General features: G+C 42.9%; 1 protein-coding gene across 2 annotated transcripts in view; it reads right to left on the reverse strand.

Annotated features, from left to right (window-relative positions):
• The window catches only part of phf24 (PHD finger protein 24), a 48,341-nt gene extending 35,520 nt beyond the window's left edge, over positions 1–12,821 (reverse strand). For both annotated transcript variants that reach the window (XM_049603517.1, XM_049603518.1), the window contains exon 1: positions 12,342–12,821. The gene's annotated coding sequence lies outside the window, so the exon portion shown is untranslated. The remainder of the gene's footprint in view (positions 1–12,341) is intronic.
• Between the last annotated feature and the right edge of the window lie 3,538 nt (positions 12,822–16,359).

Consider the following 16,359-nt stretch of genomic DNA (forward strand, 5'->3'; position numbering starts at 1 on the left):
CAGGCTAACACTCTAATAGCCTCCCAGGCCTTATGTTCTCAGGCTGCTGGTGGACTCCAGGCGCTTCATAGACTGTGGAAGGTACAACACTCATTTGTATCGCACAGACTTCAACACAGGCTGCACTGTCTCTGGTTTCATGCATTTAAACGATCCAAAGAATATATATATATTTGTCAGGGGGATGCAAACAGTGAGGTGGCATGTTGTCACAGTTCAAACAAATCAAAAGCTTCTTGGTTTCTTTGTTCTGGCTTGGTTTGCTTTCATGCAGTCAAAACAGAGGCAAAGTGATACTTTATTGATTGCAGCACTGAATATCTATTTTGGCTGGTGTCTTTATAAAGGGAGGTCAAAGGTCAAATCAGCTGAAGCATAGCACTTCTGCAGCAACATATCCTCACACAGCCATTTGTATATTTGTTATCTAAAGAATTAGCACCCTACAGATGACTTTAAGAAGATTTGTAGGTTCACTTTAGGCAAATAAAGTTAGATTAGGAAAAGAAATGTGGTGACAAGGTACCTTAAAATTAGGGCTGCCCCCCTAATAGTCAACCAAACGTTCGTCAATCAGAAAGGCTCCTTGACCTCACATTTTCTAAGTGGTAAAAGACTTGGCATGTGTATGGCCCCTTATTTCCAGGGCTGGTGCCTGCGGTTATTCCACAGGCTAGTTAATAACATCCCCAAAGTGTGGGATCATTTTGAGAAGGTGAAGGACGAACCCAAGGTGATATGTAAACTCATCTTCATTGGTCGACTACAAACATGACGTATCATCTGAAACATGGAAGTAGCTACATGCCCATTAGCCCACAGTGTCATTAACAGGCGGCTCGCTCAGTGTGTGACGTGCACTTGTAGATAAAATATAGGCCTATATTAATGAAGGTTCATTAGTACGGTTTTGTATTTCTCTGTAATGTAGCACAGTGTTAACAATGTTACTGATTCTATTCTTTCTCACACCTTCAACTCAAAACATTGTGTTGCCCCGCCCAAAATATATCCTTTCATGATCAAATTAATATCATAAACATGCGGGCGACTAGTCGACTAATGGTCCTAAATGACGACTATTGGTCGACAGGGAAAATTCTTGGTCGGAGGTAGCCCTACTTAGGATAACTCAAAGTTCACTTGGTTTCACATGGTTCTGAACACTGGCCTTTTAGGGGAAAGTCCTGTGTTATTTGACTCATCCAAAACCCCACCTTCATCATTTCAGAAACTTTCAGTCTTTATACTACTTCTTTCTTTAGTCCCGTCAGCACATTGGTTACATGGCTACATACACAAATTACTGGCTCATGATGACATGGCTTACTTTTCTGAAATATATATGTACAAATAGTGCATGAGAACAGCCTGCCTGCAGCATGTAGGGATTTATGTACTATGTCCAATCACTCATTTTAACTTTGTTTCAAGTGTGACATATTTCCACACTGGAAAAATGACTAAATAAAGTATACTCCCAAATGCCAGCGTGCCTACTAAAATCAGTCAAGTGTGTTGTTGATAGACTGTGCCACAGTGCGAATTAGGAATGCAAGAGGTGCTCAGAGTTGGACAAAAAAAGTGAAAAATTAGCAGATGATGGTGAAAAACCTTCAGTTGCAGGCCAGAAAACAATAAATAATGACAATGAAAAAAACAGCTTTACAACATTCATACTAACTGCTCGGCTTTGCTCTGCTCTGCGGGCTGACTGCCTTCCTCAAGGACAACCACTTCATTTAAAAGGTCAGTCTTCCTAGTTACAAAGCCCTCCTGCTGTCTAATAAATGACAGCAGCATGCTTTGAATATACAATGATTAAGAATACACATATGCAGGCCTGTGGAATACCAGATAGGCTGTTATCCTAACTGCAGGAATGACAATCAGCTCAGTGGGTTTAGCACAGATAAGCTCAGGCTGAAACGTTCAGTTTCATTATTTTAATGCAGGTGCAGTTTGGATTAGTTCTGGGATAACGGGGAAAAGAGGAAATAAGGACATAATGTGTATTTACAATCGAGAATTTTCAGTAACAGAGTCCAAATGTATCTATCTCCAGCAGTACCTCTTACTGGAAAGTATATCTGTTCAAACATGATACATGGTGCACACTGAACAGCAAATTTTTAATGTCCTTTCTGAGCATGGATGAGAGGATGACGTGTAACATGGCCCCAGGCTGAAACTGGAAACAATGATAATATAGGGTGCGTACTGTATCTTAACCTTTCAGCCACCCCAATCAACTACTGCTACACCAGCCACTTTATTAGGTACACCTGTTCAACTGCTTGTTAACGAAAATGGGTAATCAACCAATCACGTTGCAGCAACCCAATGCATTTAGGCATTTAGACATGGTCAAGACAACCTGCTGAAGTTCAAACTGAGCATCAGAATGGGGAAGAAAGGTGATTTAAGTGACTTTGAACGTGGCGTTGTTGTTGGTGCCAGATGGGCTGGATTGAGTGATTCAGAAATTGCTGATCTACTGGGATTTTCACACACAACCATCTCTAGGGTTTACAGAGGATGGTCCCAGAAAGAGAAAATATCTCTTGACGACAACGCCTTGTTGATAGCAGAGGTCAGAGGAGAATGGCCAGACTGGTTGATAGAAAGGCAACAGAACTCGTTACAACCAAGGTGTGCAGAAGACCATCTCTGAAACAACAACACCTTGTCCAACCTTGAAGCAGATGGGCTACAGCAGCAGAAGACCACACCAGGTGCCACTCCTGTCAGCTAACAACAGGAAACTGAGGCTACAATTCACACGGGTTTTCTCACCAAAACTGGACAATAGAAGATTGGAAAAACGCTGCCTAGTCTGATGAGTCTGGATTTCTGCTGCCACATTCAGATGGTAGGGTCAGAATTTGGCTTCATGGATCCATCCTGCCTTGTATCAATGGTTCAGGCTGGTGGTGGTGGTGTAATGGTGTGGGGGAGATTTTCTTGGCACACTTTGGGCCCCTTAGTACCAACTGAGCATCGTTTAAATGCCACAGCCTACCTACTAGTCATATTTTGATGCTTGGGCAGAAGCCCCCAGCGGCAGCCTTTTGTGTTGTATCTTGATGTAGGGTGTTGCCGGTAAGGTTTAGACTACAACAGTACTTGGTTTGGATTAGGAAAAGAATGTGACTGACCTTAGTCACGTCAGCCAACTCGTGACCAATGAGTGATGTTACAAGATAACTCAAAATGACTTTTAGATTAACACAGGGCATGACTATCGGTCTCCTGGGTCAAAGTCCTGTGCTTGTTGGTGCTCCCCTCCCACCCAACCTCAGTGAAGTTTTGTGCTCTTATACTTCATGTGTTCAACGTCTAACGTGGATTGCTTTCAGCTCAGTACAATGTAAACCAAACCACATTTACATTGGACTTAGCTGAAAGCTTGGTTCATCTCATACAGATGCTAAAGGGTACATTGTGCGTCAGTATCTAACGCCAAGGGCCACTGCCTAAGCAATGTTTTTTTAATATCCTGGGAGTGAGGCCAGGCAAATCTTTGCTTAGGTCATGCATGTCCAAAGTCTGGCCCGGGGGCCAATTGTGGCCAGAAGACCAAAGTTAATTGGCCCTCGGCTTGACTTTCAAAATATACCATATGTGGCCCTTTACACAATAATGGTTAATTGAGCAAGATCACATCGCATTTTTAACTTTCACCTCACAATGATAGGACTATCGTACAGTTTGTCGACAGGCATCAAGTAGTAATAAATCATTAAAAGATAAAAATGGTTGCATTTGTCTCACTTTTTTTTAAACCCATTTGATGTGAGAATCAGTTGGCCCCCAGGTATTTTCACATTACTTCATCTGGCACCCATTCAAAAAAGTTTGCACACCCCTGGCTTAGGTTCTTAGATTTCTACCTCTTGGCATACATCTATGAAGGAAACATCATTCAGTGGTTGAACTGGTCATAGGTAGTAGAATATGCAACCTGGGGTCACAAGTGGGCATTGATCACAGAAGCATCACGAGAAAGACTAAAAGGCTAAAAGCCTGTGATGAAAACTAGGAGGCATCATCAAGTCCGATGAATATTTGTGAGAAAAATTTCACTCAAACCCGCATGTGCCAAACTCACTGCAGTGCTAAAGGCAAAGTCAGGATATCATATCCTCTACACGAGCCATGAACATCTGCACAACATTTCATGGCAATCCATCATTATTCAAGTGTTTGTTCAAACCAAATGAACATATAAAAATCTCTTAGCAGGAGCTTCCAAACAGATGCACTGTATAAACACAGGCTACATGGTGACGGCAATACAGGATGGCAGACTGATTATTATAGGGACTTAATTATCCACTGAAGTGACCTTCCCACTCTGGCTTGGAGCAGCGCTGGCACAGACATGAGACAGTAACAGCCTTTAGATGCCAGAGATGCCAACTAGTAAACTGCCGCCTCTCTCACATAAACCCGAGGAAAGGAAAAAAATAAAACAAGTTTGAAAGCTTTTGCATGCTCAGGGCAAGGCTTGAAATAATGGTATGGTTGATGTATTGGTTAGATGCTACCACCACAGCTGGATCCACAATTATTGTGCAGTGCAGATAATGGACCGTGCCATTTTAAATGAGATAATCAACAATAAACAAATTGCTCTTTAATAGCCAGAAAAGGCTTCATAAACACTAGGAGGAAAATGCGAAACAATAACAATAAAGTAAGTGCTATTACAAGCCCCAAGGTCTTTGTAGACTCCATCAAATCAATACCAGCAGTAAATAGCACAAATATATGACCATTATTCTCTGAACAAAAATATATACATAAAACATAATTTTACAACAATTCAGAAACAGGTTTTGATGGAAATTTACACTCATGTACACACAGTTGTATTATATGATGCCAGAGAGGGGATGAAAACAGGATGCTAGAGAATCACGCACCTCTCACAATTTGCATTCTTCAAACAAAGCTGGAAGTAAAGCCACTGGTGATGAGGAAATATCTTAGCACGCTGAAGACCTTGTCATTTTCAGGTTAACTTATGAATTTTAAATAAGGGCCTTGTGTTTTTTTTTTCTCCTCCCTCCGAGTACAAGTCGATTCTGACACAAATGGGTCAGTCCTTGGCTTTGATACCTGAGTTTATTAGATAGCGCTGAGTAACCTGACACTTGGTTTCTTTTGGCGTGTCTGAGATGCTCAAGCCTTTGACCACAATCCTGTCAAACTGCTCAACCCTTCTTCCTGCCAGACTGACAGCAACATTTGTGAAGCTTAACACCCGTGTGCACTTAATACTCACAGGAGAGATAGCTGCCGATGTGTTTGCTTGCCATGCATGGCTGCACTCTAGTGAGTATTCACAGCAAAGACATGTATATGTGTCAATCAAGCTGTTTATTACAATCTTATTTTTTTAATTTGGCTTTATTATTCTCATCTGTAATAGCCTAATAACATTGTACTCCCCAAGTCAACTGCTTAAATCTGAAAACACCTTAAAAAATATGTATGAGATGATTGGAAACACGAGCAGTCAGGCAATCACTCAGGTTTAAAAACATGCCCAAAGTTATTTGAAAGAAAATTTGCAAACTGTAGCCTAAAATTATTATCCTGATTCTCCATTGTAAACACCCATTACAATATACAGATTCACAGCCATACTTTGTAATGTTTTATAATATCTATTTCAGTAATAAGTTGTAGCGTTTATGGTTTGGAATTAAGTTGAATTACAGTCACAAGTCCCAGTAATGCTGCATTACTTTGACAATTTGGGGCTCGGTTTGCTCACTGCTTTATGAGACGTTTGATGGTTTCTATCGGTCTGCTTTGGACTCAGTTGACACACTGATCCAGTAAAGACAGGACTGCCCTACTCTGCCTTTCTCTGCTTCTAAGTGGCTAACCATGATGTTCTTACCCAAACCGTAACCAATTTCACTCCTCACACCTGAACCTAACCAATCCAACCAGCAACGGCAACAAGTTCTAGCCAATCAAAGGGAGAAGGACAGGTCATGCTTTTGCCATCCTAGCAAAGAAAATGTAGAGCCGGTACATATGTCAACTTGGCAAAGGAAGCTAGGCTCTCTTCCTAACTGTAAATGTTACGTAGTTCTTGCTAGCTTGCTAATGTTAGCCCCTGCTAAGCCTACAGTATCACAATAACCATTTGGCTTTGTTCAGAATTGTTAAGGCCTTTGCACACTTTCTTTCGTCCACAATTGTTGCACGTTTAAAAATAATTGCAACCTCACATTGTGTCAATCACATTTGCACACTGAGTCCGAAACTTTCATAAAACATTTCAGAACAGGTTCAATTTTCTGCGTTTTTTTGCATCCGTCAGAAGCCTTTGTAGATATCTGACCAAGAATCAGTGAAGAAAATGTGGCGGCACCCCCCCTTCTGATTTGTATAACAGTTACTCAACCCATGGTCTGGCAAATTTTTAAATTTTGTTTTTCTCGCATTTTTCTTTGAAGAAAATGTGGCTTCGGGACACAGCCATGACAAGACAGAGGACTGGGATGCACAGAATCATTTCATAACTCAGACAGCTCACTTCCAACAGGTCAGATAGTAATATTTAGGTGGATGATGACCAAGAGGAGGATGTGGACCGCAAAACACATGGAGGGAGTGATGGCAGCCAGATAGGTCACTCCAGAGAAGAGAGGCAAAGGAGGGAATGTGTCTTTTCATTTTGTCACGAATAGAACAATAAAACGCATCAGAATCAGTGTGCGAGGTCTCCGTGCGTAACAACCTTTTCCAGGTGACAGATTCAAATGACGCATCTGACTCAGTGTGCAAAGGCCTTTAGGGTGGGACTTTGGAGTGCTGCCAAGCTAACATTGCGCTAACTCCTCCCTGTTACATGTGGTGTCCCTCAAGGATCTGTCCTTGGCCCACTTCTATTCATTATATACATGCTCCCCCTTGGCCGTGTCATCAGACAGTGCGGGATTTCTTTCCACTCCTACGCCGATGACACTCAGCTGTATCTCAGGACTGACCCAACCCCTTCAACTGCTCTACCATCTTCATCTTCACCTCTGTCCACACTCACCAACTGCCTGGAGGAGATAAAGGCACTAAGATCCTCTATACTATTGGGCCAATAGAGCAAGTGGACTAAAGACTTCCACCAGCTGTGCAGCTCACTACTGGTTCATCTCTCCACTAACTTTTCCACTCAAATTTTGAAATCTTATCAGACCAAATGGATCAAATCCAAAAAGTGAAACGAGTCATTTTGCTTACCCCCTGATTCACACCTCTTTCCAAGTCCTCTTTCAAGCCTATGGGAAAATCACATGACGGACCTGGAAGTTATAATTCCAACATTTGGCCACTATGTCAAATCGGCTTCAGAGCCTGTTCTTGGTTCCTTTAACAGGCTATACTGCCACACCATAGGCTGGCTTGCATGTTTGACCAAATCTTTTTCTTTCCCAGCAAATGTTAACTGAAAAATGTGTGACATGTGGATACAAGGCTGAGTGACTAAACTAATGGATAATTTAAGAAGGCTATTAATTTTTCAGGTCATAATTTGTAATGACTGGAACTGAGTGATAAAATTTTTAATTAAACTGCTCAACGTTGCCGTCTTCCTAAACATGTTTCCTGTGCAATAGGGGATCATTACAGACATTTGGTGTGCTCTCACAAGCTCTTGATGATGTAGCTAAACTCTAGTTTGCTTACAACCTGTTTGATCATCTGTCTACTCGTGTTTTCATTTTGTTTGCCCCCTTGCCACATTCCTAGATACTTCTGTCAGTTACTCTGACTGTTGCGATAAATGGCAAATTTTCATTCAAGTGCAACACACATCAAAAAAAGTGATGCCACCAAGACTCAGCAGTCACCCAAATTCACCCCCCATATTGCATTTGAGGGCAATACAAGCTGAGGAGGAGGATGGGATAAAACTCCCTCAGGCTTGACGTTCAGTCGACTCCTGCAGGAGCAGCTGCCTCGGCTGCTCTGCTCTCCTTCCCGGACCCCTCTGAATGATTTAAATGCCCCTGGATAAAAAAAGATCTGGACGAAGGGAAGGAAAACAGGGCCACTCCTTGGGGCAGAACCTGGCATATATGGCAGAGGAAATGTTATTCTGTCAAGCTGCACTGCGATGGAATATTCTCGACATGGTGAAGTATAGCAGCAATTCACTCGTTTTATTTTATGTCTCATGCGACATGATCTCAGAAAAGTGAATCCTTCATTTTGTCTCCTCATTTTCTCTGACACTTTATTTACGTGACTCTAAGAAGCATTTTAGGTTTAATATTCAGGTTCTTGATTTATGTCCGCAATTGAGTGTGACGAGCCCTCAGATGATGAAGCTCTCTGGAGCATCTTGGTTTAATTAAATATTGATGATTTCAGAGGGAGGTGGCACCAAAGTGCTCTTCAAATCCTTGTGATTTTTTTCTGCTCCTCTGAGTAATCCTTTTGTAGCCCATCCACACTTCACTCATTAATTTAACACTACCAGACCATGTCGGGCAAAACACACTTCCTCTGACTGTATTGGTTCACAACAACAGCAGCATCCAACACACTGGACTGACGCTCCATCGTCGCTGCGTATGTGACGTTTCACCTGAAGTCAATTTGTGAATGTTTTGCATCTTAAACAGAAAAAAATATGTCAGTGGATCTGTTTTTGTCAGAGTATATTATTCTTAAACAGGAAATTCATCTTTAGTTTGAACTGGAATGCTTTTTTCCTCTAGGCAGTGCATTAGAGGCCAATGGGGACACCTTAAGGTCTATATTAGTATTCAGTCCTCTGCTGCCCAGGTGTCACCACGGGGATGTTATTGAGATCTGCAGGAGCTCATATAACAGCCATTCATTAGTCTATGGAAAACAGTCCACCACTACTACCACACGTCACTGTCAACACTCGCTCACTCAGTCATTTCTTTTGCTGAAATAGATCGTTCTCTCAGTCAGACTTGTTTATATAACCAGACCTGTTGTCATAGTTGCATTTGGCTGGCCGGCTGCCGCAGAGGATACGGCTGTAAGACGTGGCACAAGTTCACCATGACTACGTGACTGAAAGCCACGTTCGACAATTTAGTTTTTGTCATTTCACCTTTGAAATTGGATCTTATAATGGTACATGCTCCACGAAGAAAACTGATTGTGTTGTCAATAGACTCATATCCACACACTGGCACTGGAGGTTGTCTCTGTAACGTTTTTGGCAAAACAGCTTAAAAATATATTTTTGAATCATCTGTATCAACACAGCATCTCAGTAACACCAGTGGCTTCCAGCGTTTTCACTCGTGAACCCTTTAAACCAAGCAATTTTGCAATCATTCATCACAGGTTAAGTGTGGATTTGTGTTGTTAGCGGTTCAAGCAGAGAGTGTTTTTTTCCCTCTCAGGGTGTATTTTCAGGGTCATGGAGAGGTATCCAGTGCTGCACTTGAAGAAAAGTAAAAAAAAGAAATCTGTAATTGAATTTTTTTTCTTTTTGATCTTAAAGGAGCAGTTTGTAGGATTTCATGGCATCTAGCAGTGAGGGTTGCAGATTGTAACCAGTGGAAACTTTGCCCATGTGCCAAGCGTGAACTCCTGGTTCTGATTCCTTCAGAGTTCAGTGAGCCAAATAATCAACAGAAGTCTCTCTCACTCCCAAACAAACAGACCAGGTGATTAAAACTGATAAAAAGCAGCTTCACTTTACAAACGGGCCCAGCTAGCCCAGCAGCTGCTAACACTTGCTCGCCTTTTTTTCTCTGATAACCTAAAAACCAGGCTTTCAGTAGGTTTTTACCGGGAGCCGAATTATCAGCAGAGGTCTCCTTTTCTCCAAAACAAATTGACCTTGTGATTTAGACCGCTAAATACACTGAATAAAGCAGTTTCATGTTACAAATTAGTGTTTCCCCAAGGCTGTTCGGCTGCTCCCAGACAGGCTGCTAGCCCAGAAGCTGCTAATGTTTGCTCAGCTTTTTTCTCTGGTAACTTAAGATCCAGGCGTTCAGGAGATTTTTACCAGGAACCGAATTATCAGCAGAGGTCTCCTCTTCTCCAAAACCAACAGACCACGCAATTAAAACTGGTAAAAACACTGAATAAAGCAGTTTAACACTAAAAATAAGTGTTTCCCCAAGGCTGTTCGGCTGCTCCCAGACAGGCTGCTAGCCCAGAAGCTGCTAGTGTGTGCTCACCTTTTTTCTCTGGTAACTTAAAAACCAGGCATTCAGGAGGTTTTAACCAGGAGCCGAATTATCAGCAGAGGTCTCCTCCTCTTCAGAATAAAAGGACCCTGTGATTTAACCTCGTGAAAACACAGAATAAAGAAGTTTCATGTTAAAAATCTGTGTTTTCCCAATGGTGTTTGGCTTGTCATGGAGGTGCTGCCACCTACAGTGGCCAACGCAAAAATGCAAATGGCCCTATCCAGAGTCAGTGTTCGTTTTGTATGGTCTGGACTACTGTAGAAACATGATGGTGCAACATGGCGGACTCTGCAGATGAGGACCTCCTCCCTATTTAAATATAAATGGCTCAATATAAGGTAACATAAAAAACGACAATTCTTATTTTCAGATGATTATACATGTCAGAAAACGTACTTATATTCTATTTCTGCCAATAAATCCCCCTAATATACTTTACACCCTTGACTGTATTGATTTTATCTCTGGGATCCCTTGAGTGGACAGGTTGCGTTGCGTGACAAACAATACAGCAAATACAATCATTTAAATCTGCAGTTTTCAGATTTTATTACACCACCAGACAACAATCATAAAAGACCCCATACTCAAGCCACATTTGTCTGACACACAGTTACGTTAATGCGTTTTACATCATAAAAAGCTTGTAAAGGATCCTAATCTGTATCTGGCATCACTCCCATGTTATGTGAGTTAGTGTTCCTCAGACTGTATGATTCCCTTCCCAAAGCTGTTGAATGTCACTGTTATGTGCTGATTAGAATCCCAACCAGCCCTCCTTTTCATTCCTTGTTTCAGGGGAGGATGGGAGGGGGGGGGGATTTTTTGAATGGAAGCACCACAAAGCATGCCTTTTCATGGGAATGAATCCCCCCCTTTAGCCGAGGATCTCACCCACAGACCAGGGAAGCAAAGACCTGGAACTAATTACACTAACGAGTTCACCCTGATCCCTGTAATAGCGAGTGAGTGGAATCATTAACAGCCATTTAAAACACGCAGATGGACGTGCACTTGGACACACAAAGCCAAATAAATCAAATACAAGAGCTTAAGTGTGGTTCTCTCGCTGCTCGCTGGTCAGCTGGTCAGCGCAGAGTCCTCATCTCTTCTGTGTGCATGAAACAACAACTCTTCCTCTGGCATGTCATTGCCTCCTCTCCCATCCTTGTACCTGAGCACAACAACAACCTTCTCCCCCCCAAAAATCATACACTCACAGCTCAACGAATGCATAGGGGAGGTTGAAATTCGGACAAAAAAAAGTGCCTGAATGGAGGAGGAATTTAAATCTCAATGCATCGTTAGACTGGAGACATCATGTTGGCATTCAGGCACTGCCAGGCGGAGAGGCTGTGCCAACCAAAAACGCTCTGAGAGGAGTCTGACAATAACCACAGAGCAGGCGGCAGTGAAGCAGCTCGGACTGAAGGGATCTGTCACAGACTGAGGAGCAGGACTCGCTCCAAGGTTAACACCGAAACTGGCTTGTTTGTGGACTTATGTGGGCTGGGAGATAACAACAACAATAGGCTTGTAAGCAAAGACTGATGGAGGGCTTAATGGACAGCAGCACTCCCCTGTGGGACAGCACTGTGGAAAAGTGGACAGAGCGTCTGGGGACGGAGCAAAGTACAGTATGTCTGCTGCAGAGAATTACCCAGCCATGCCATTAGTTGCAGAATCTCACTGATACAACTTCCTGTGTAAGGTCATCAGCAGCCTGGTACTTTAACACTGAGTCTCCCAATGACGTACATGCACCAAGACTCCAAGAACTCCTCCATTTGCGTCCTATCACTCCAGATTATTGTTACTTCCCCTGCATTGCACTGCTGTGACACCAAAGGGAGCAATGTGGGTAGCAGCAGTGTGAACTCCTGTAGTTTGATAACAACCGCGACGCGCATCCACACCCATGTGGATGCTGACCTAAATATTCATCCCATGCAAGCATCTGTAATGAGGCTTCCCAGCAAGCACCTACACGAGTCCCGTCACAGCCTGTGGTTGCAACAATGACAATAAAAAGGAATCTAGCTCTGCACAGCGTCCCGCATGGCAGTTTTTAGTTTGTTATGTAACCCATTTAAAAAAGCAGTGCAGAGCGCATGAGAAGTGTGGACTCACCGTGAAGAGTAAAAAGGCTTGTTTTTCACCTCGACTTTATGTGGAGACTTTATCCTTTCTGTCTCACGCCCGGGCGTCCAGCATGGCAAGACTTTGCTCGAATGAAGTATGTGCGCCGTTACGCGGCTGTCCGAAGCCCCGCAGAGAGATGATGGCACGGCAGTTTATTATTCCTCTCTCCCACCTCCCTCTCTCTCCTCACAGTCCCACAGAGAAAATTTACAGTCGGAAGCAGCTTCCTCCCTTTTCGCAGGAATAGAGACTTCTCCAAGAGCTGCGGACAGCTCCGGTGCTGAAATCTTTGTGCTTCTTTTTTTTTTTTTGGTCTCAGTCTCTCTCTTCCTCCACCCTCCTTCCTGAGCTACTCCCTCAGCATCTGAGGAGACGCACGCAGCTCGCAGGCAGTTAGAGGCAGGAGAGGAGGAGAAGACCTTGGTGCAGACTCACGGGCGGCCACTGAAGTTCAATCACGGATTTATAACCGTCATATTTGCAGCCCACCCCCCCACCCCCTCCCTCACCCGAGAGCCCCCCCTGCGAGCCAGTCGTGATCATTTGAGGTTAACAACTTGTGGTGCTCCTCCGAGCTTGGACCTGGGAGCGTGTTGATTGGCCGGGACCACCAGGACCCCAAAAATAATGACGTTTGGAAAGATGCTTCCTCAGCAGCCAATTATTTCTCACAGACATTTAAAGCGTAATAGCAGAGGGGATCATTAGGAGAATGGGTGTGCTGCTTTGATTGTTGAAGCCCCATTTGAGTCACATTTTTTGGCATAAGAGAGAGAGAGAGGAAGGGGGTATGTTTCACAGTAAAGGGAGCCTGGAGTCAGAATTTAGCATAAGTGTGACAGGGAGGCATCTTATGCACGCTGAGCTGCATCTGCACAGTACAGATTAAATACACTGCTGTGATGCTGAGAGGAGAGCCTGGGACAGATCTTTAAAAATCTGCTTTACAGATTTAAAATTCAGATTTTAAAGCACTTTAATTTGGAGATTAAACAACTATTTATGTTGCTCTAAAATGTTTCCACATAATTAGTGTGTAAGTCTTGTATTTGGTAACTGTCCCAAAAAATCTAATCTTAAAGGGACAGTTCATCCCAAATTCAAAAAATCTGTAGAGCTATTCATCAGACAAATTATTTTGGTGTGAGTTGAAGATATCGACTGTAGAGATGTCTGCCTTCCCTAGAATGTAATGAAACTACATGGCACTCAGCCAACACATTCTCACTCCGACCTTGGTCGTGGACGTCAACATATGACGTGCAAGGTACCCAAGATGCCTTGGTTGTTGATGTTCTGGGACGCAGTATCAAGTTCTGCCTGTTACATGCACTGTCTGTTCTCAAAATTCTCTTCAATTTTCACAGGAAACGTACAGTTTGCATCCATTCTCGCTCGAAATAAAAACACTACTTCGGTACAACACTGCAAATTGTCATTTATTTCCTTCAACAACAAACACACGTAGTTAGGTTTGGGTAAAAAGAACAGGATTTGGCTTTACAATCTTACAGGAAGTGAGCACTTGCCTCCCGGGTGAAAATCCTATGGTTGTTTGACCCATCCACCACCCCTCACAGACTTTTAGCCCCATTAACTCACGCTGTTGTCCTGCTGCATTTTCCCCTGATGTCGCTGGATGATGCATCATACCAACATGAAAAGACAGCTTTTTGTCGGTGTCTGACACCAGAAGTCGCTGCCCAAGCACTGACATTCGAAGACATCGGAGTGACGGCCTATTTCCACCAGATGCGTGTTGGTTGTGCCTCCACTCCGGCACGGCAGTGGAGCCAATAGCATTCAATTCTAGTCAATGTGTGTGCTTCCACCGGCTGCGGCTGCAGCTGCGGCTGTGCTGCATTCCGGCTCCGTCTCAGCTCCGGCACTCCGGAGCCCTCTGCGACAGATATGCAGGACTTCTATTTTGTCAGACGCCGGAGCACAACACAGCAATTCAGTACGGAGCAGATCGTGCGGGGCAGGAAGTCATGCACAGAAACAAAATAAAACATCCGGTTAATTTTCAAAATAAAATACACAGTGTTCACAGCGGATCATATTTCCCTGCACTACACCTTGAAAACTACATAATAGGCAGAGACAGGCCTGAAGTCAACAGGTCAGAGGTTTTCAGACGTCATTGACACATCTGAAAACGTTGACACCATGGACGAGATATTAATCATTGCAGTGCACCGAGATGTCTTCCGGCGGAGCTGCACCGCACCGCACAGCAAACGCAGCTGTTGGGTATTGACGGATGGCGGAGCACGCAGCGGATAACCAGCGCTGCCGTTCCGCAACGGACACACATCCAGTGGAAGCTGACTCATTTGAAAAACTCAACAGCAATGTCTCTTTCCGGAAATTATGACCTGGTTACTCAATATAATCCACAGACCTTGTTGTGAGCAGTTTCATGTAGGAACTATTTTCTCTCTACATAGCTACACCCACCAACTGTATCACTACACAGAAGGAAGCATGCATCTACTGCTAGGTCCCCTAGCACCACTGAGCTAGCTAACGTTAAGCTCAATTGAGTAGGGCGGCAATCATGTTTACATCTTGGGCTGTCATGAGCACAACACTCCCAGTCATTAGTAGATGCACTCTTCCTTCTTGATACGGTTTGCGGGTGTAGTTCGGTAGTAGTGGAAAGAAAATAGTTCTGTTTAGTTTTTTTTTGTTTGTTTGATTTTTGGGAGTTTTTGGCGCTTTGATCGAGTGCCATGTAACACTGTAACACTGTAACACTGTGATGCAACACCCGCCGAGTGTTGCATCACAGGTAAGAGGTAAAATATGAACTTTTCTAATGGACAGTGGCCAAAATATAACATAATTTCTCTTTGAAAACAAAAATATGTGTCAAAAAAAGGTAGAAAATAGTAAAAATGGCCGACACAATTTCCCAAAGGCCATTGTGACGTCTTCAAATTGTTTGTTTCAGTAACCAAAGACATGCCAAACAGACAAAAACAGCCAATCCTTATATTGAAGAAGCTGGAATCAGTAAATGATTGGCATTTCTGCTTTATTAATGCCTTAAACAGTTAGCACATTTCCCATCAATCTACTGTATGATTAAACATGAATCCCCTCAGTATGTCTCAAATGCTGCTAAATTATAATATGAAAAATGTCTACAAGTGAAAACTTTACCCCAAAATGATATATTATCTCAGTCATATTAACATACAGGGGGGTTAATTTTGCAGACAGTATAACTTTTCATCTTAACATGTTCAATAATTAGATTTTCTTCTCTTTTTCATTATTAAAAACTCTTAATAGCTAGAACACTGACAGTGCAAGTTGTACTATAATAACCTCTGCTTGGTGCTGTGTGCTTTGCAACACACGTGGTTCCCTCCGGCATCAGTTCTGCATGAAACTGATTTACATACAGTGACATGTTTGTGCAAAAATAATGAATAATAAATAATCTATGGGGAGACTAGTAAAACTTGAAATTCACCTGCACGTCAGCATTTTTTATTGCAATCATGGCATCTATACATACAGTATATCAAAGTGTAAATGTGTTACTCCTTGCACATAATAAATAAAAACCCAAGCATAGATAAAATAGGTGTGTATGTGGTGTGACAGCTCACAAACATAAAGAGCTGAGTCAGTATCATTAAAGCAGGTTCCCCAGTGCTTGTCTACAGCCGGGTATATGGTTAATGTATGAACAACTGGTGTGCACCGTGTCCCAGTGCGTTGTTCCACAGCCTGCTGGTTCAAATGGAAGTCCATGCATTATTGATGAAGACATAAGTGCACACTGACCCATTGGTCTTGAGGGGAAGAGGAAGGAATGGCCAGCTATGGCATGTCACGAGGGACACCTGACCCCTCACCTCCCTGACAGTGACACTTTTCCCCTGCAGTCACCTCTGCGCTTTACAAAACAAATAGGATATAGATTTTCTTTCCACACCGGCTAGATTGTGTTAGGCTGCTGTGGACCTCTTGTTTAATGAGAGTGAAGCAT

The sequence above is a fragment of the Epinephelus fuscoguttatus genome, linkage group LG18 (assembly GCF_011397635.1).
Source record: "Epinephelus fuscoguttatus linkage group LG18, E.fuscoguttatus.final_Chr_v1".
Classification (NCBI taxonomy): domain Eukaryota; kingdom Metazoa; phylum Chordata; class Actinopteri; order Perciformes; family Serranidae; genus Epinephelus; species Epinephelus fuscoguttatus.